Source organism: Bacillus rossius, assembly GCF_032445375.1.
Source record: "Bacillus rossius redtenbacheri isolate Brsri chromosome 9 unlocalized genomic scaffold, Brsri_v3 Brsri_v3_scf9_1, whole genome shotgun sequence".
Lineage (NCBI taxonomy): Eukaryota > Metazoa > Arthropoda > Insecta > Phasmatodea > Bacillidae > Bacillus > Bacillus rossius.
In genome coordinates, this window is record NW_026962012.1 from 3,681,095 (window position 1) to 3,702,154 (window position 21,060).

Sequence of the window (21,060 nt, forward strand, 5' to 3'; positions counted from 1 at the left end):
GCCTGGAATGATTTCTGAAAAATATACTGTGATTCCAAAAAATCTGGAAGACTAGACTGGATTTAAAACAGGATCCTAAGAAATGTGAGAAATTTTCTTACCAAAGCCAACTCCCATCCCGTTAACAGGTGATGCCAAATTATTTGTCTAGAAGTTAGAAGCATTTTAAATATTAAATTAAATACATAACCATTTCAAAATCAAGAAGCTGTCTCGGATACAAGGTACCTGCTTTAACACAATGTAATGTAAAGCAGGGCATAGTAGCGAGTATTATCTGCGAGTTACTTTAGCACTAGCACACCATGCGAGGCATACCAGCGACTCTATAGACTCGCCTATACCTGCACATGCACCAAACTAATATCCACCTATTTTAAGCTAAGTGCATATTTATCATACACAAGCATATACCTACAGTATTACAAAGACTCACATACAATTTAAAACTCCACAGAAACATTGTTTCTGAAAAATTTCCAACTTTTATAGTTAATTATTAGGTCATTTTACTTAAAAGAGTTTAAGTGGGCCTGCTTACCTGTACACCCAGCCTTTCACTGAGATATGTTTTAATGTTTTACACATCTTAATTTTTATTACATACTGTACAACCATACTGATACTTCAAAATATTGCTTCTAAACAAAACATTGTGAAAAGTTCATTCCCACAGATGAAAACGTCAGAAACCGAAACTAATATAACTTTTTTTTCCACTTATAGCAATGTTCTCTACTCTCACTATGCCGACAGTTAAGGCCTCTGCTTACCTGGGCACACATACGGCACATCCCACAGAGCTTCAGAAAAAACTATGAGATTTGAAAACTGCTCAAGGCATCATAGTGTCTGTTAAGAAGTATTTAATAATACTCTGAGGGCGGTTGAGTAGTAGGCTGTTTCTGGAATTAGTTTTCACACTGCATTTTTAGCATTAAAAATCCAGTACAGATTCTTGAAACATAGTTTATACACTCTTGAGCAATAAAAAATTAAGACTTATTACCTTCATCACCATCAAAAGCTAGGAAACTATTTGTAATATCTGAAAATGTCTTAAGAAAATAACAATGTTAAATAGTTGATGCACAAAATATAATTTGTTGGTTAGTACAATTCCGGCTGATAATCTCCTTTTGACCAGAATTAACTCTAACACATATCTAACCCAAGCATAGTGTATATGAAATTTGTAGCTTTAACATAATTGAAAACTATGTTTAAATTAAGACAGTAACATACACCCTTTTTGTTTAAAGGAAATCCAAAATACAGTAGAATCCTGCTAATCCGAACTAATTGGGACCGAACCCTGTTCGGATTAGCGAAAATCCGGATTAGGCGGGATTTTGTCATATAATGCCATATATTGTCTTTTTGAGGCGTATCTAGTGTCTGATATGTCAAATATGTACCAGGTTGCGAAAATGCAGAAGAGTGCTTTGAAAAGTGGACAACCATTGACATTGACGACTGTGACCACGAGGAATACACAGATGAAGATATCATAGCTGCTGTGCAGGGAACATCAACTGATCTCGATGCAGACGACGGTGAGGAGGAAGGGGACGCGCCGACTGATGTTTCTCACACTGCCGCAGCCAGTGCCCTTGATCTGACTTTGCGCTACGTCGAGCAACATGCCGATGCAACCCCACCAGATGTTTTGTTTATGTGGCGTTGGCGAAACATTGCATCTTCAAGCCGATTTAGTGCATTGCGTCAATTGAAGATTACTGAGTTTGACTCTTAATAATGGTTCGCTTTTTTACGTTTTGTTTTGTGTAAATCCTGTACAGAACATGAATTCTATATATAGTATGTAAGTAAAATCAAAACATTTTAATATGTACATATGTATTTAAGTACTATGTATCTACGTAATCCTATCTTATGTACATATTAATAAACGTACAACATTTCTTGAAAAAACTTGTTTTCCTTTACTTTTCTCAAATATTATAAAAATTTTTTTTTGTCCTAGCCCTGTTCGGATTAGGCGGATTTTCGGATTAGTGGGGTTCGGATTAGCGGGACTCTACTGTATGATAAATTCAGAATCATAAAATCTGATCATCTGGCATGAAATTAGCAAATTCTACTGTGTATGCCAAAGCGTTATTTGCTGCAGAGTTGGATACAAAAGAACATTAAAATACCCTTATTTATCCATTACTTCCACGGTATCTCTTTATTAACCAATTTTAAGGAATTAAGGGCACTTACTCAATTACAGACAAATTAAAGTCTTTTGATAGTCGCTCAGATTATCTCACTTATCCTTCCATTCCCACACGCAAGGATACTCGAGTTGCAGATAACCACACGAGGCATGCTCAAAATGCAATGCAGCACACACAAGAGTTATGGTTTCTTTTACACCTAGAGAGGTCTTATTTATTCCTAAGACTCCATTCCACTGATTTTCTCTCTCTCGTGAAATATTTTTCAGGTTTGTACGAAACAGAAAATAATCTTGGTGCATGCGCCACCCCCCACCCTCCACACCAATTTGGGGTTTTACTCAGTTATGAAACTAAATATTTTTGCAATAAAAAGACATAAAATATTCTTATCTTTACACTTACTAAGAGCTACATGAAATTTCATGTTAATACTATTTCATTTGGTCACTATTAATGATCATATTTGCTTTTGTACGGGAATTTTTTAATTGATAGATGTTTACGTACTTAAATATCTATTTCAATAAAAACGTGATCAAATTTTACATTGGAGATCTCTGAAAAATTTATTTTGCACACACATTTGACTAAAACTTAATTGTTAACCATGCTCAATTATTTGTTTGTTTAATACAGTCCAAAGTGGTGTAATTTCATTCTTAAGACATGTACTTAGTAAAATTACTTCAATTATCAATTTTCGTATAAATGCCACTTTAAGAAAGAAAAAAAAAACTTTGCACTGTCCGTTTCTAGAATTGGGCAGGACCTAAGGTTAGATAATCTGATGAAATTGCCAATCTGGTATGGCCAGGGTCCCAAACAAGCCAGATTGAAGGGTTTTCACTGAAATATAAAGAAGAGTGACAAAATTGCACCTAATATAATTCAACAAGTAAATTCCATTTCAGCAACCAGTTTCCTCGTAGGCAGGACCGCTAACAGACTGACACACCTGACAGGCAGGCAGTTTGTGATGCACAAAACTTTTATCTAATGCCTAACCTTTACTAGTAGAACATTAAATGAACCAAATCAGAAAAAAAAAATACTTTTTGAATCCCTTATTCACTGAATGACCTAAACTCATTTTCCAGGACAACTACTGGATACTGTCACATTGTCCATTTCTGGCAGAGACAGCACTATTAGCATATAGAAAAAATTTTCATCCAGTTATACTGTACTGTTCTTAGAAAGTGGTAGGGGGAGGGGGGAAGAACAACTGCTATAAACTGTCTCGGATACAAGGTATGTACCTGCTTTAACACAATGTAATGTAAAGCAGGGCATAGTAGCGAGTATTATCTGCGAGTTACTTTAGCACTAGCACGCCATGTGAGGCATACCAGCGACTCTATAGACTCGCCTATACCTGCACATGCACCAAAATAATATCCACCTTTTTAAGTTATGTCCATAGATAACATTACATAAAAGAAATAACACTTTGTGTGATGAACATGTTTTCAGACACAACCCAGTTTTTATTTTATTGATAAACTTCATCGAAAGTGAAAATTTACCATGCGTTGTTTAAGACTGAATTCACTCAAAACCCCTCCCACACAAACTATGGATGTTGATGTGCATCTGACAATATGTAAATAAAAAAATAAAACACATGAAGTACCTCTATCACCACCAAAGATAATTTTGAAGCAAATTTATTGCTAGTTGGAAAAGCTTGGCAGTTTAGATATGACATTATTGGTCAACTTTATGTTTTAAGTAAAATAAAATTAAACCTCGTTATGCAGGACTATCAGGAATCAAAATTAGGATCATGACGCACAATACAGTGGATAATATTTAGCAGGTTTAAAACATATAGCGAAGAGACAGAAATTTGAACAGGTAACAATTTTTTAACTATCCTTTAGGGTAATTTGAAATAATCTTTATGAAGATAGACTAAGGGAGAAAATGCTTGGATACACATAATACCAGTACATCCACCCCTCTAAGTAACACCCTACTCTTTCCAGCAAAACAGTGTGCTAATCAAAAATTTTTCCCATAAGTCTAATGTTAATTAAAATTTGTTTTCCAACCATGGAAGTATGCTACTTGACTACCATTTTAATAAAGATACTGCTCCTGTTAATTTTTTTATATTTATAACTAGCTGTATCAGGAGCACATTGCTGTGGCTGTCTGGTTAAATGGAACAGAAAAAAGCACACAATTTATTTATTTTTGTAATTTGAAGTAGGTACACAAATATAAAGAATATCTATATCTCAAAGCTATCTCCCTATCCTTCTATGTCTATATAATCTTTACAAAACAGAAGATGAACACATTCATTCATTCATTCATTCATTCAAATACCTCGTTTAGGGTAAAATTTCAATCCGGATTGAACCTGGAGTGGAGTGAACTCTGAGTGAATGTGTAACGAACATAGACTGACGAAATGTGTTTATGGTAAATATCACAATCCAGATTGAAATGTAAACAAGATCGAAATTGGAGTCAACATGGACTGAAAATGTTGTGGTGCGATCTAATCAATGGCAAAGCAGAGAACTGATCTGTTGTTCTTTTGAACCCCGCACTGTCCATTTCTGCCTTCAACAACTCAAATATCTCACCTTTCCTATACTTTTTTCCATTCAGCAATCTTAAAATATGTTTTTCAATCATTACGTCCAACAATAACTCCACTTCCATCTCTGTCCACACATTCCTCTGCTCTTTTTTTTTTTTTTTTGGCTTTTTCACAAATTATGCCTGAAATGCAACGAGACCAATAACAAACCATGCAATATGGTGGCGGCTTGCTCGTGCGTGTTTTCTTTTCACTCCAGTCTCTGTTTAAAGTAAAATCTCAATCCGGATTCTTCAGTCCAGTCCACCTAAACAAGTGGAGTACTTCACTCCAACTTCAGTCCACAACAAAGTGTTTTAAGTAAAATTTCCATCTAGATTCCTCACTCCACTCCAGGTTCGATCCGGATTGAAATTTTACCCTAAACGAGGTAATACATATGTATTTTTATTTTTATCTTTATACCTGTCACAGGTGCAACACAGTGATATATATATATAAAAAAAAAACACCATTGTATTCAAAAGCAACGCTGAATCAAAATTTCAAAGCAGACGAAGAAATTTCAGATTTTGAACAAAGAAACATTTACATTTTTATTACTATATACACCTCTGTCTATGCATTGCTGTGACTCAGTCTGGTTAAATGGAAAATAAAGGAGAAAGCACACATTTCTAATATAAATAATTTCCCAATTTTTGAAGCGGTACTTCTTTCGGCATAAGAGAGTGAAATTTTAATCAAAATGCAAAATTTTCGTGAAACATTGTTTTGAAACTTTTCTGATGCCAAAGAGATATAAAGAGAGCACTTACAAAATGAGGTCTGAATTGCTGAAGAATTTTCACTTCTACCACATATATTGAGTTACATGCGCTCTTATTAATTTTTTTAGTATATAAAAACACACACGTATATAAATGCAACAATGTGCCAAAATTTCAATGCAATAGGTGAAGAATTTTTGGGTATTTTTGTACAAACAAACATTTAAATTTTTATTTATATAGATTTGTCTAAAAACAGATATTTAAAGTAGATATAAGTAAATTTTCAAATCAAATATTCTAAAATTAAATACAGTAGAGCACCCCTCAACCGGAATCATTGGGGGGAGGTCTATTCCGGTTATGGGAAAATTCCGGGTAAGGGGAGTTGCGGTAGGGCCGGCCTCCGGGCAGGTTGAATGACCTTCATTCTAGCAAGCTGGCAGGCATGTGTTTCTTATCTCTGTGGGTGAGTGCGTGCGTGAACGAAGAGGACGAAGAAGAGGGTTCGGGGGAGGTAGTAGGCCTACAGCTACAGTGTTGTGTTACTTCTGTGTTGACGTGCTAGTGATTCACACTTCCTGGAGTGTATAGTTACTGCCACGCAGTTTACATTTCACATCCACAAGAATAACACTTCAAGCATCTCGTTGAAAAACACAGATAGATAAATACAGGTAAATATAGACTGTTTAAATATATATTAACGTATAAATATGTACATTATACATATTTGTACACTAAATTATTGTCTATAAACTGAAAGCATAGCACGTTGGAAGTAAATGTTACTCGCTATCACGTGTGTCAGCGTGTGTAGTGGGAGTCGGTGTACATAGTCTCGGGCCGACTGGAATTTTCCATTTACTTGACATAGTGAAACAATAAAACTACTTATAGCATAAACCTCTTTCTAGTAATTCACGTCCGACGCGAAAACCAGCGGTGTATTTACGCAATGCGCGGAAAAGACTGGCTATAATTAGCTCTCTGACAGATGTGTGCACGCGCGCGTGCCTACAAGACATATACAGCCAGGCAAAAGCAAAAACGTCTCATTCCAGTGCGGAAATGTTTTGGAGGTGTTGTGTAATGTTTTAATATTTTTTGGAAAATTAGTTCCGGATATCGGGAGTTCCGTTTGTGGGAATTACGGTTGAGGGGTGCTCTACTGTACAGTGTAAAAAAAAAAAACATTGGCCACACTGTTTACATAAAAGGCTTAGGACATTAGTAAGCAGGGACTAACAACATTTCTGAGTTATAAAATAAAAATGTATTTAATTTAGAAGACAAGTTTCTATTCTAATGAGATAACAGAAGCCCAAATATAATATTTCCTATTACGGAAGATTAGCCTTTTAATGTATATCCTGTATTCACCGAATACTATGTCTGCCATGGATGACATCATACTAAGCATCAGCCTGGACCCAACCAACCAGACTTGCTGCTGTCTCGCGGGATAGTGAAATATAAACTTTGGCTGAACACATGGGCACCAAAATATTTCTCTCAGTGTAATTCTTTCTACACTTTTTGAGTTCAAGCAAGCAGGCAGGCAATAAATGAAGCAAATAGCTATTATTAAAGAAATAGTATTTTATTTGATTTTGTTTTATTTTTATGTTGCATTGTGTTTAATGCTAAAAAAGTGCAGCTGCATGTTTACAGAAATAAATTAATGTAGATGAACAAGCACCAAATCAAATCTATGACCAAACTACTTCAAATAATTTAGCAATTAGTTTGTAAAGTAACTTCATACCTTGGCAAACAAAAAAGAGTAAATAATTGGTTCACAAAGACAGAAGCAAAGAGAACTTTGAACCCCCCCCCCCCCCCCCCCAACAAATTATTTGTGTGCATGTGTGTGTATGGAAAATACATAACAAAAACTGGCCAAAATGGTTAGATGTAAACAGTGACACTAATGAAACTATAACAGGTTTTCTTCTTGTGACAAGCAAAAGGCGTACTAGCAGGGAGAAGCAAATGAGTGTGGCAAATAGTCAAGTTTTTTACTATTATATTTGTTTAAGTACCACTTAAATGTGTACTCATAATGTTTAATATTCTTGACGAGTCCTATACTACATGTACAATATAATTGTATATTTTGTAGTCGACGTGGACAATAAAATTACTATACTACTAATGTTTTTAGTTACAATGTTACAATATACACCCAGCGGCAGCCTCCTAACCAATATACCCCTACCTTGTGGTGCTTGACAAATCAATCTGTGATGTTATGTTTTCCCTCAGATTTCAAATATCTAGTGGCCATTATATCGCACACCGAGAATAATAGGGCCACATCTCAAAAAAAAAAATTTTTTTTTTGTATTTTTGTTTATTTGTAATGTCTATGGCTATATCTATTCGGTATAACAAGGCCATATATGTAGTACAATAAATATTCACCTGAGATGAGATATGTCATTACATTTTAAATTTGTAAAACAGAAATCAGAATAATACAGCCACATGTTGACATGCAGCCTTATTATTCGTACAGCTGACGGTAGGTTGGAATACACCATGGCCATATTTTGACTTGTGCCATAGAAACAGTACCGACATTATGCACTTCCTGATTGCTGAGGCTAAGAATAAACTTTCAATTATTCACTCTCCTGTAAAATTTAGTTTTTTTGAGATGTGGCCCTATTATTCTCGGTGTACGATATGTAATATATAATTATGACACATTCTTCAGCTCTAATAAATTGAACTTTATCACTGTATCATAACAGATTTTTTTTAAACATTTTATTTCATATGAAGTTACAGAAAAGCAATCAGACAGTTTATATATCTAGCAGACAATGTCCAGACTATTTCCTGAATAAACAAAGAGTCGTTTAAGCAGAGAAAAATGCTGAGTACAATTTACGAGATCCTTTAGCACTTGTCAGCCATAAAGCTAGCAAACCAGTGACTCTAGGCTCGAACTAATATACATACACTCAACTTTCACAACAAACCTTAATATTAATTAATTAATTTAAAAAAATTGAAACTGAACTACAGAAACCAAGATAACCACTATTTTATGGATAGTGTTGTTGGTCATACTATAACAAACATATTATATAACCACAAACAATGATATCATTGAGGGCTGTGGACATAATGGAGAATTTTCTATTATTTGTGTTGTTTTCTGCAACTATCAGTGCAGCTTCTTTTTTTGTATTTATCCTAGCTGAATAAACTGGTTATGTGTTATATTATTTTACATGTTTAGTTTCCTTAATTTTTATATTGTCCATATAATACTTGTGTGGGGTTTCATTGGATCTTCCATTATAATTATTTTAAGTTGTATACATCCCATGTCTCTTTGGGTATATTTTATTATGTACGTGCATTATCGAGTGCCTATTAAGGCTGGCAGTGTGCGCGAATGGAGTTACTGTGTGTAATGCTTTTTGCTTTCCGCGTGATGGTTGGTGCATGCAAATATAATAAGGGTTAATTTGTTTTTACTTAAAAATTTATTTCGTGAAGTTGTACCATTGCAAGACCCCTGCCCTCCTAGCTAAGTATTTTTCTTTTAAACTATTTTTATGTATGTAAATATTTCTTAAAAAGTCTAGCTAAGAATATTTTTACCATTTTATGTATTTTAGAGTTGATATTTTTCACTTGATGTGTGTTTTAAGAGTGTACTTTGTATTTTAACAAACATTTTAAATCATTACTATTTTTTTGTAATTGTTCCGAAATAAGCCGTTGTACTGGATTTTTGTCTGTTTTGGCATACTTTTTCAGGTTTTTTCTAAATAAGTTTGATTTTGTAAATTAATTTGGATTATGATTGCTGGTACATAAGGTTCTAAAACAATAGATTTGGTGTGGAATCTAGTAGAGAGGCATAAGAGGCCTGTAAGTGCAAGTGAGAAAGAAACAATGATTCCCCGCCGACTGAGATAAAAGCTGGGATTCACCACTGGTAGTGGGAACTGAGTGATAACTGCTGTCTCACGGTGTGGGAAAGAGAAAGAGAATGTAAAGTCCCTGGCTCTATGGATAGAAAACTGTTTTCAATGTATGTTGTGTACTCCTATTGGCTTGTGACTTGTAGTGTGAATGAAGACCGTGTGTGATTGGTCGGTGAGGTCATGTGACTTCTCTCTCTGCATGGAGAAACCAGTGTCATGACTTCACCAGTCGGCTGCAGATCGCTGCCCCAGTAGGGCGCGTTCGGGGGTTTCTCTCAAAATGTAGTTTTTCAAAGCGATTGGATGCGTTTGTTTCATCTTTCGGACAATAAAACTCTCAAATGAAAAAAGGAAGAACATCTTTTTATTTTTGTATATAACGAAATGTAATAAAGTCAATTATTTTAATGAGTATGTCTTGCCCTTATAGGCAATTATCATATACAATACTTTCTCATCACTCCAATGTATACAGAACAAGGCTTCCTATTGGTCTCAATATATCACAATTTCAATATGCAAAGAGTAATAATGAATTTAATTTAAATTATAACAAGCAAAATATTCAGCAAAATAAAATAAAAAAATAAAAAACATTAATTTGGTACCATGAATTATTTTTCTGGGACTGAGGTACCTTACCCTTCACAGAATAAAGCATATTGATGTGCCAAATGAAAATTTTTTATAGCAAAACTATCCTGGAATAGGTACATTTAGTACGCTTTAATGGTAGCAAGAAATAGCAAATTAAGTACTTGAGAAAACTGGAATAACAGTATTAATTACACAGTTTTTTAACATTCTTGTCTTCAGTGCACGATGCACAAAAACCAGGTTATGGATAGTAGCAAGTTCCAATCTCGGCAAAGGAAACTTTTTATAATTGTTTTATTGCATTATGAACACTACCATTCGTGTCAAATAAATATTTGTTTGAATAATTGATATTATAAACTTCTAATACAAATAGTTGCTTACCTAACTACACCGCCTAATTAACATTTCTGTAAATTTACAGAAAAGTAAAAAAAAAAAAAAACTGCTTATTTTCAAGTTTGTATAGTGTCTATTTAATGTAATGCTATTTTTATTTTAAAACATTTTGAAGACTTTTTTTCACTGTAAAGCAAGGGTGCCGCTATCTCAGATTTTTGCAGTAAAAATTATATCAGTGGATGAGAAACATCAGCTGGAATATTTGGAACCAAATAGTCAATTTTCTTAATAATGTCAGGACGTAGTTTGCTAAGCAATATCACAGTTCGTTAGGTTATTTCATATGAGGTAGGCCTTAAATTTTTATTAATATAAAAAATTAATTTTAAATCCTCTCTGCATTAAATATTTTCAGTTACAAAAACTGTGTTTTGTTGACAAGAAATACGAAAATACAGGTAACATATACATGCTGATCTCTAAGGACCTATCCTTAGATATCCGCAACTACTGTAAAAGGACACTGTGTTATGTATAATTCTGGCTTTCAATTTATAATTTTTATACTAAGTGGTTTTGTTTATTTATTAAGATACATTTGTTATTAAAATGTCTAAAAAATTCCACAAAAAATTCCCAGACATTCCAAAGTCTCAATTCACACATTGTCTTCTTTCCAGGTATTTATTTGTTTTTAAGTTTTAATGATATTCCCTTTATAATTTCTATGAACTTGATCACCCTTCCCCACAATTTTTTTCTCTCCTTAGAATCCAGTGAGAATTTCAAAATTGCACATTTGTCAGATAATCCAGAAAAATTAGCAATACACAAAAAATACCAATTACAAACTTTTTCCTCTTAAAAAATATGTTATCTTATTGCAGTTTAGCAGGGCTAGTGAGGGGAAAAAAAGTGAATTAAATATTTTTCCACTATGCCTTGAACAAAAAAACAAAATTAATTTTCATAAAGAAAACTTTACTACAAAACTAAAGTGTTTGTATTGTAAAAAATAATAATAATAATTTTGGTGTGTAATTTATAAGGGTTTTTATTTTGATTTTACAAAACTTTAACCTTGTGAATGTGTGAAATTACTAAACTCTATGCATAGTTAATTGAGCATAATTGAGCATCAGAACCATAAACTTATTTCATTGTGGGTTTATATATACATATATAAAACCAGTGTGCCCCTGAGACAAATGAAACAAAAGTAGATAATGGTGTTATTGAAATGTATTCTACCAACTTAAGTTAAAATGTTGCAGATTGTGTGTTGCTAGAGTAAAAAAATTAAATGCCTGATATCCATATTTATAACCTGCTTTTAAATATTTTTACATAAAATTCTGCTTTTTTTAAAAGTTCTAACACTAACATATATGATACACGTACCACACAAAAAAAAAAGTTAATAAATAGTATTCCAGAGTGTAAGTATACAGAGTTTACATGAATCTTCAGTTGTTGAGTGTTTATAGATATGCTGGGCCATTATTTATAGTTTATTAAATAATTCATCAATTTGATTCTTACGGGGCAAATACACAGAAAGACTACTGAATAACAGTTACTGTGAAAAATAAAAACACTAACATAATGTAAAACAATTTTAACAAATCCACACGTATTCAGGTTACTTCACTCTCTTCCACAGTTAAAATTTATGTTTAGCTAACCTACGTTGAGGGGCTACCTAGCAGTGTGAAACAGTACTAAGTAGTTAGAATCTGCTATTGTCTTTTGCACTGCAGAACAGAGTAATTTGAACTCACTGTTGCCATAGTTATATTGCCCGGCTAGTTAAATTTAAAAATCTTATTATATGTACCATTATTAACTATAAAAAGTTTTATATATTTTTTAATTTTGCAATTTCTTGAATGTTAATAAGACCACAAAATAGTATCTATTGGCATTACCATCACAATTGTAATCATTCTGACAGAAAAAAAAATTAAATACTCATACTATCTGTAGCAAGTCAGTCACAATTAATAAAACGGCATTCCATTAAATTATGTGCTATACTCAAGAGCCAACATTTTTTATATTAAATATTTGCTTTGACAAAAACAGTTGAGACCATGGTGGCATCTTGCGGTTACATACCCATAGAAGTAAATATTAATTATCAGAGATTGCTCTTAATGAAATACAACAAGAATATGTACTTTTAAAATTCTAGTTTTAAATTTTTCCTTTAAAAATGATAATGTTTAGGATACATTAAACTTTATTTTTATTACTTTAGGAAAGTGTGTCTACAACTGTTGTGCTCTATGGTGTACATCTGGCAACAGAACACACTGAAACAAGAATAGCACTAATGGCAGTTATCATGCGTTGGGAAAAAAGAGTAAATTCCCATAAAAATACACACTGCAAACAAGGATGAGCTGTACTATACGTATGGCAATGATAAATATACACCAATCACTCACTTAGCATGACCAACGCTTTCTTAAAAATATTTGTGTTATTCGAAATCGCACATTCTGAAGCATTAGTTTCCATAAAAAGCAAGGGGTTAATTTAATGAATGTATTTCAAAATGTGTAGGGAAATATTCTTCATGTACTATAAATGCGTAGACTAACACTCGATAAAAATGTGACACCATTTATCTTTATAAGCCTACGATTGAATACTTTGTATGATAAGTACAACAGCTTGTAACAGGAGATAGGTGGTTATGTACGTCTCGCCAGTCTGCTGGTTGGCTTGCCCGCCCGGGCATGACCTTTAACTCACGTCGCGCACCTTGCCACGAACTTTCTAAACCATCCTTTACTGGCAGTGAAACTGGAATTACTGTCTGGTTATTTACATTGTAAGTTTTAAAAAATTAAAGTGCTTATTCGCATATCACCGATTGGTTCACACGAATCCTGTCAGGCCCATGATTTTTATCATTGCACCATTCATTTAAAAACCCTTTCCACATAAATCATCTGTTTATTTCTGTTCCTGTATCTAATGTCAAATATATTCCCACTAGTACAACTGACAGTATCAGATTTAAATAACTGTTTGTACTATTGTGCACACAGTTGATTTGCTTAAAACTAAAGTGTGACCAACATTAAGTGTGGCCTTCATAACATTCTGTACACCTTAATACTTCTAGTTTTTCTAAAATACTTGAACACAATGCATTACGCTCTCACTTGGAAGCCATGATTCCAACATGATTCAAACTGCAGGTGCTTCCGAATGTACTGTTACTGGCAGACGAATGGGCACTGGATAGACTGAAGTTCATCATGGCTTGGTCTGTGGCCGGGCGACAACGTTACGGTCAAGCGGCATACACACAGCCGTAAAAACACATGGTCCTTTCCACTCCATAGCCGCAATTGAACTTGCCCTAGCTGATGTTTGTACAACAGCCGATATCGTAGTCAGAGCTGTGCATGCATCTCTTACCCCCTCATACAGCTAACTGTATGTCACTGTACATCTGTTTACCAAGTTGAAGCAGACTTTGATGTCATGCCAGACCTTTTATTCCTGTGGCGATTTCGTGCTAACTGATATTTACAGACATGCTCTTCAAGACTGGAGCAGTAAAATTAACTTTGCGCTATTCACACAATTTCAAGACATGCTAAGCGAGGGATTGGTGTACTTGACAAGGTCAAATAATCTTTTTACAACATGTGTGCATTTATTTTAGTTCCAACTCGTTCAAAAGTTTAAATTTTACATTTTTTCAGGAGAAAAAAAAGGAATTGAAGGTTTCAAAAAATCCAACACATCTACAAACCTCTCACAGTCTGTTTTGAAATTGGTTTAAGCTAACTTTACGTATTTTGACTTGACTTAATATGGGGCCCTCATGATTTGAACAAAGGGCAGAGGTTAGGTTGGTTAGATTGAGTCAGAAATATAAAATTCTTGATTAAACTATATTGCCTGATGATGTCCTATGTTAGTTCAAATAAAATGTGCGATTTTGCCACTAAGTTTGTAAAATGTGTGTTCAGACGTTGGTTTTCTTGTGATAAGGTTTAAACAGGTCTAGGTGATTATAAAAGTGTTAGGTTACATTAGGTCCCTAACATTTAATAATCTGTACAATTACAAAATATCAATTGGCTTTTTGATTCTATAAGAATTTTAATAATTTTGGCATTAATATTTTATTGTTTTTACCAATTTCCACTTCACAATTTCCTAGTATTTCATCAATATCCAGATTAAATCTGAAAATGCTCTTTTGAGGAATAATCAAACAAGAAAATTTCCTAGAGAAATTATTTATCTGTGGAAAAAATAAAAGGCACTGTTGAGTAGGGGAGGGTGGTGACGTTTGGGACAGTGGGAGGGGCTGCACTGAGCTACTTTCCCTCCAAAACTTGTTTACTTCCTTTCTTACATGGTGTCTTCATAAGTGCTTTGTTACAAGGGTTACAGAATTGTTAGCAGAAAACCATTTTGTTGCTTCAAAGCGTGTATATTAGTGAAGAGATGTGAGCTTCATAACTTCTACTTTGAATAAAAAAGGTGAGTGCTGTTTATATCAACTTTAAAACAGAGATCTGTAGAGTAAGTTCATATGGAGAAGACACGAAAATACCTAACCTAACTGGAACAATTTTGAATATACAAAAAAAAAGGTCAAGTGGGAGGAATGGGACAGGTATGTAAGGGAGGTTTGGGACTGTCCCATTCCTCCCTTAACATATAAAAATTACAGCACTTATTTGGACTTTAACTGTTTTACATAATATTCTCTAAATTTTTGAAAATTAAGATAAGAGTGCTATGGGTCAATAGTTATTCATATTTAAATGAATGTTAATAGTCTACTTTTTATTTTCAGATTTAAAAACATGCAGTTAAAATATAAACGGAAAACGGATCGCTCAGCTCCCGCCCTTGAGACAATTCAGAATGCCATCAGAGAAGTGGTGGAGGAAAAGATGGCTTTGCGGCAAACTGCTCTCAAGTATGGCATTTCCAAGTCATCGCTATCGAGGTATGTGATGAATAGAGATAAATTGCCTGGAGCTGATGGCAGATATCAGTCTAAGCACACTTCCACGCAAACCTTCACAACTCATGAAGAAAATCTTTTGGTAGAGTATGTCCTTACATCTTCCCGGATGCATTATTGTCTCTCGACTAATGTAACTCGACAATTAGCATACCAGTTTGCTGTGGCAAACAAAAAGAAAATACCAGCAAATTGGGAGCTCACTAAATTGGCAGGACTTGACTGGCTGAGGGTTTTTTTTTGGCTCGGAACCCTGAACTTTCTGTACGCAAACCAGAGGCTATTAGTCTGTCAAGAGCCAAGAGTTTCAATAAAAAAAATGTTGGGGAATTTTTTAATAATTTGAATGATGTCTACAAAAGGTACAGATTTGGACCCAAATCCATTTATAATATGGATGAAACAGCTGTGAAAACAGTTCAAAATACCTGCAAAGTAATAGCTCAGAAAGGATCCAAGCAAGTTGGACAAATGACCTCAGCAGAAAGAGGACAACTTGTTACCATGCGTGTAGCTGTAAATGCAGTGGGAAACTTCATCCCACCATTCTATGTATTTCCGAGGGTACATTTTAAGGAAAATATAATGTTGAAAGGAGCTACACCTGGGTCTAGTGGTGCAGCTAATCCATCAGGCTGGATGTCCGCAGAAATATTCCCCATGTTTCTAAAGCATTTTGTCAAGCACGTAAAACCCTCTCTTGCAAATCCAATCCTGTTGATTCTGGATAATCATGAGAGTCATATCTCAGTAAATGCAATTGACTATGCAAAGGAAAATGGCATTACACTTTTGACACTTCCTCCACATTGTAGCAATAAGTTATAGCCCTTAGACATTAGTGTTTTCGGCCCCTTCAAGGGATACTACAACCGTGCATTGGACTCATGGATGGCATCAAACCCTGGTAAAACAGTGTCTATCTTTGAAGTAGCTCAGCTGGCAGGTCAAGCACTTGCTCTGTCATTCACACCAAAAAACATCCAAGAAGGATTTTCCAAATGTAGAATATATCCGTTAAATAGGGACACATTTACTGACGATGACTTTCTGTGCTCCTCGGTGACTGACCGTCCAGAACATATGTCTACGACAGAATCAAATGAAAATATTTCACAGGTATCTCATCGTAGGCCTACATCTCCCGCTGAAACTGCAACTGATCCATGTGCAAGTACCAAATTTCAATCTAGTCCAACTAACTCGCCAAACAGAACAACAAAGCAGATTGTTACTCCAGAACAACTCAAACCATACCCAAAATCTGGCCCAAGGAAACGACAAAATACTACTAGGAAACTAGGAAGAACACAAATTTTAACCGACACACCAGTGAAAGCTGAGGTAGAAGCAGCCACGAAAAGAAAGAAGATAGTGAAGCAGCCTGGATTTAAAAAAATTAAAAATTCATTAGGGCTAACCTTTAAACTTGACGTCAGCCGGGGCTACGCCCCATGAGCCTAGTCAGTCTCCGTTTCCTCAACATTCCTCTCCCCTTCCCCGGCATTTGTACCGCCATGTACGTAGTCGTGTGTTTGAATTGCGCGCCACGAACTACCACAAGAGGGCGCTTAGAAGCAGTGCGGCGATCCCTAAAATTGCTATGTTAATATTAATTGTAAGCCTTTTTGTTGTTTTCATCCATCTTCGCCCCAGTGCTGTGTAGTTTACTTGTGTTTCTTTAATTTAAATAAGTTACCTTAAATAACTATAGACGTTGCCCGGGCGGACCCGAACAGGCACGGACTTGGACGAGGATAGGAATGCTTTTATATGAATTATCATTAAATAAGTAAATAGTAACAAACTTTCCATTGTCAGTAATTTTTATATATTTTTAATGTTTATCTGTAATTTACTCAACTTTCGCCGGGGCACGGAGTCGTAGAATACAGTAACGGTAATTGTGTTGGCGCGAAGGGCGCCATGTTGCCACCTGCGAGCGATGAGCTCAGCCCAGTCCATCTTCATCACTGACCGAGAGCAGACGCGCCAGCACCCCGGGGACTTCAACCTTTGTTCTGCACTGACCAAGTAATTCTGTCTCGTTAAGTATTTCTGAATCTCTTTCGCTCGTCATCCTCGGGGCAGCTCTCGGCCAGCGGGCTGTTTAATTAATTAATTGTCTCAGTCGAGTTTTTTCATCACCGTGTAATAAGTATACTTTGCAGCATGGCCACGTGTGTGGACCATGCCCTCACCTAAACCGATTCGTGCCTCAGGCTTTTTAACCGTGTAATGTGTAACGTGTAACGGGCGTGTAGAGAGACGTGTTAGTGAAATTAAATCTGGAGAATAAATATAAAGTGAGTACTTATTTAATCACGTGGTGAGTGAGTCTAGGAGTGTGGCGTGCCCGACGCCTAGAGCGGGCCAGGTCTGGGTAGCTAGGATAGAAAGGGCTGGTAACTCGTCCCCACTTGGGCTACGTCACGCCCTGAGTGAGAGACTCCGCCGGGTCCACGTGCCCTTCCACGTGGTGGCGCCCATAGTTAACATCTCGAAATCACCGGCAATGCGCGATCAGCCCTCAAACTTAAGGACAGTTCTTCCGAGGATAGTTCTCCAGAGGAAAGCGGTAGCATCTCATCTAGTGTGAGCGATGTCAACTGCTCAGAAGATGAAGTGGAAGATGTGCTGAATTTCAAGGCAGAGGATTTGAAACAAGGCACATTTGCGCTAGTTAAGTTTAAGGGTGGGTCACGATGTTCTGTAACTTTTAAATATGTGTGTATAGTGCAGATGTCACCTGAACATGGCTCGGGTGAGGTTTCTGATGAGGCAGAACTAAGTGTGATGGCTCTGAAATCATTAGACAAGACAAAGAAAATGTTTGTAGTTGATGAAAGTGATGTGTCTGTCAAGATGTCAAATGTCCTGGGGATTTTGCCCATTCCTGATTTGATTACACACGGTGACAGATGTAGATATGTATTCACAAAGTGGATGTATTTGAAAAATGATTTTAATTTGATCACTTGACAAAGAAACTGTGTTTTGTAAATGAAAACTGTAACAACTTGTCCACATGTCTAGTTTATTGGGAATTGTAGCTACTTATTCCAAACTTGATTCAATGTGATGGTATTACTTAGTTATGTATGCATAAAGAAAGTTATAGAAATTAAAAAAAAAAAAATTTTATTTAGTCACTTAAAAATATGTTTACAAATACATTATTTAGTATGAGTTATGTATCAATTATTCTATTAATAATGGAATAGATGTTTAACATACCTTCAATTGTAATCTGTATAAAATTGTGTCCCAAACCTCCCTAATTAGTGTCCCATTCCTCCCTCACATGGGGAGGTTTGGGACAGTTTACACTTGGCATGATATAATTACTTTTTCCATAGAAATTAATTCTTATTGCTTTTACTTTTAGTTGTAACAATAATGAGAAAAAACACTTGGTGTAGTTAAAAATAAAATGAGACTAATGGAAAAAATTTAAAAAAATTAAACCTAAAAAATGTCCCAAACGTCACCACCCTCCCCTACTATTTGTCCCAAATATGTTGTTAATTTAAATGTTACTTTACCTGAGCCAACAAGCTATTATTTAAAATGTTGCTGGCCTACTAGCCATTCACACCTATTTCCAGAATTTCAATTGTAGCTTACCTAACCAACCAGACCATTTCAAGAATTTTATTTTTCATTAAAACAGACTTAAAAAAAAAAAAATCACCTACATTAACATTATTATAACTCAAAAACACTTATCAGAGCACTAAAATATAGTTTCAAAAAAGCCTTGCAGAGGTGTTAAAAAAAAAAAAAAAAAAAAAGGCTTTGTTGGAATTTAAAACTTTAGGTAATATTAAATGTAAAAATAAAGGACTACTTTTATCTTATCCTGAACATTTATCTTGGCTCACATGGCATTGTTAAAAAATTACCAAAGCAAGGCCAGAGTAAAAAATAATTATACTATGTTTCCAATCTGCAACATGTTAACATTAAAAGCCAAACTGATATTAGTTTCATAGTTCTGGAGAGTTGATACTGAAGTAGGACAAAATCTGTTAAGTACTAATTTGTAATCACTTCCTATATAATTAAAGATTGCAAAAAAAAAAGTGCAGCAAAGCTTAAATAGTAAAACAAGCAATAAGCTCTAGCAACATGCAACAATATAAACACCAATCTGTAGGTTATCAAATATGCAGTAATGATCATAACAATGCTTCCCAAAACAAGTTTTTTCTTCCTACATATTCTGAAAGGATTTACATGGCTAATAACATAATTTAGAATCATGGCAAAAAATTAATTTTAAAATAGTTGACTAAAATTTAAATGTTACAAAGTATTTAGACCCCATATGGCAATAACTTGAGAGTACAAAGTTCCTTGACCTGTGCCAACTTCAAAAAATGGGACTATATTGTACTATTACTGGCACAAATACAAAACTTTCAACGAAATATATCAAAATTGTATCGATACACTGAAATGTTATGCATTAGGTTAACAAAATTTTCAGCCATGTGGTCACAACACATTTGTATAAAATAAATACCCTTACTTAACTTTAATTTACACTATAATATAATCAACAATAAATGCAGAAAGATGGCGAAATTTGATTGTGAATTGAGAACATAAACTAGCAAAGATAAAATCCAGACAAATTATATGAAATATTAATTGTGAACACATTCTAGCCATAAACTGATGGGAGGGCGTACGCACACAAACACACGCTTATATGACTAAAAAGAGATAAAAAAAAGAAAAGTGATACCTTCCTAATGTATCCACAGTTTGGTGAGAGAGAAACGAGTTAAAATGTTACAAATTTAAGGAAAACTTAACTTCTGTTCAGAAATAGAAAGTCAACATGGCGGGAAACACATCTCAAGAACATGCAACGTCAGACCAGCCGGTGGTCAACACTTTCTACAATGTATAGAAAAATACAGCTACGTATACCTCAAAGAACTTAGGTTTTGAACTCAGCCACTAAATGATCGTATCTGCAATGTAAAAGTATAATGAAGATAATAGCTCTAGCATCCACAAAATTAACAATTCGCCTCTATACTCACATGTGATTAAAACGGGTACTACAAATTACGACCAGAAGATACTAAACGCGCATGCGCACAAGACCACGTTACATTTCCAATAAATCCTTAGAGGGGTCAACGAAATGAAATGCAACTACCACCATGAAACATAAAATAAACAAATGACTTAAGAATATATAAACTTATTTGTAAAATGAACGAAATACGAAAATTATAATGCCAAATGCCATTTTAATAATATTAGCAAGAGTTTAGAGTGCACTTATATATTATTTACTATACCAAATAATTGCTTTTTTACTATATTTATTTATAAGATACAATTCAATATTTTTGAACTAAAAGCATGAAACATCACCAATTTAATTATAATTTAGATAACAATTCACTGTTGATCATGGCCGTTCTGATGTAACCATTTTTAAAAAAATCCAATTTATGCATGGCATTTGTGTGGATAATTTCAGTATAAATATTTGTTCAAATTATCAGCTTTTCTTGGTAGCATGAGATATTTTTCAGTAGTAATGGAGCATAAAGAGCTACTGCATAGAACATAGTTGATTAAATGTAATGACGTTTAGAAATTGTCACAAGATGGGATTATGTTA

General features: G+C 34.6%; 1 protein-coding gene across 3 annotated transcripts in view; it reads right to left on the reverse strand.

The window, feature by feature from the left end:
* The window catches only part of LOC134542729 (eukaryotic translation initiation factor 5A), a 48,247-nt gene extending 27,677 nt beyond the window's left edge, over window positions 1-20,570 (reverse strand). The window contains exon 1 of one of the 3 annotated variants that reach the window (XM_063387221.1): window positions 20,468-20,570. The gene's annotated coding sequence lies outside the window, so the exon portion shown is untranslated. Of the gene's footprint in view, window positions 1-20,163 lie in introns of all 3 variants that reach the window. The other 2 variants (XM_063387222.1, XM_063387223.1) reach the window with 2 other exon arrangements.
* Window positions 20,571-21,060: the final 490 nt, after the last annotated feature.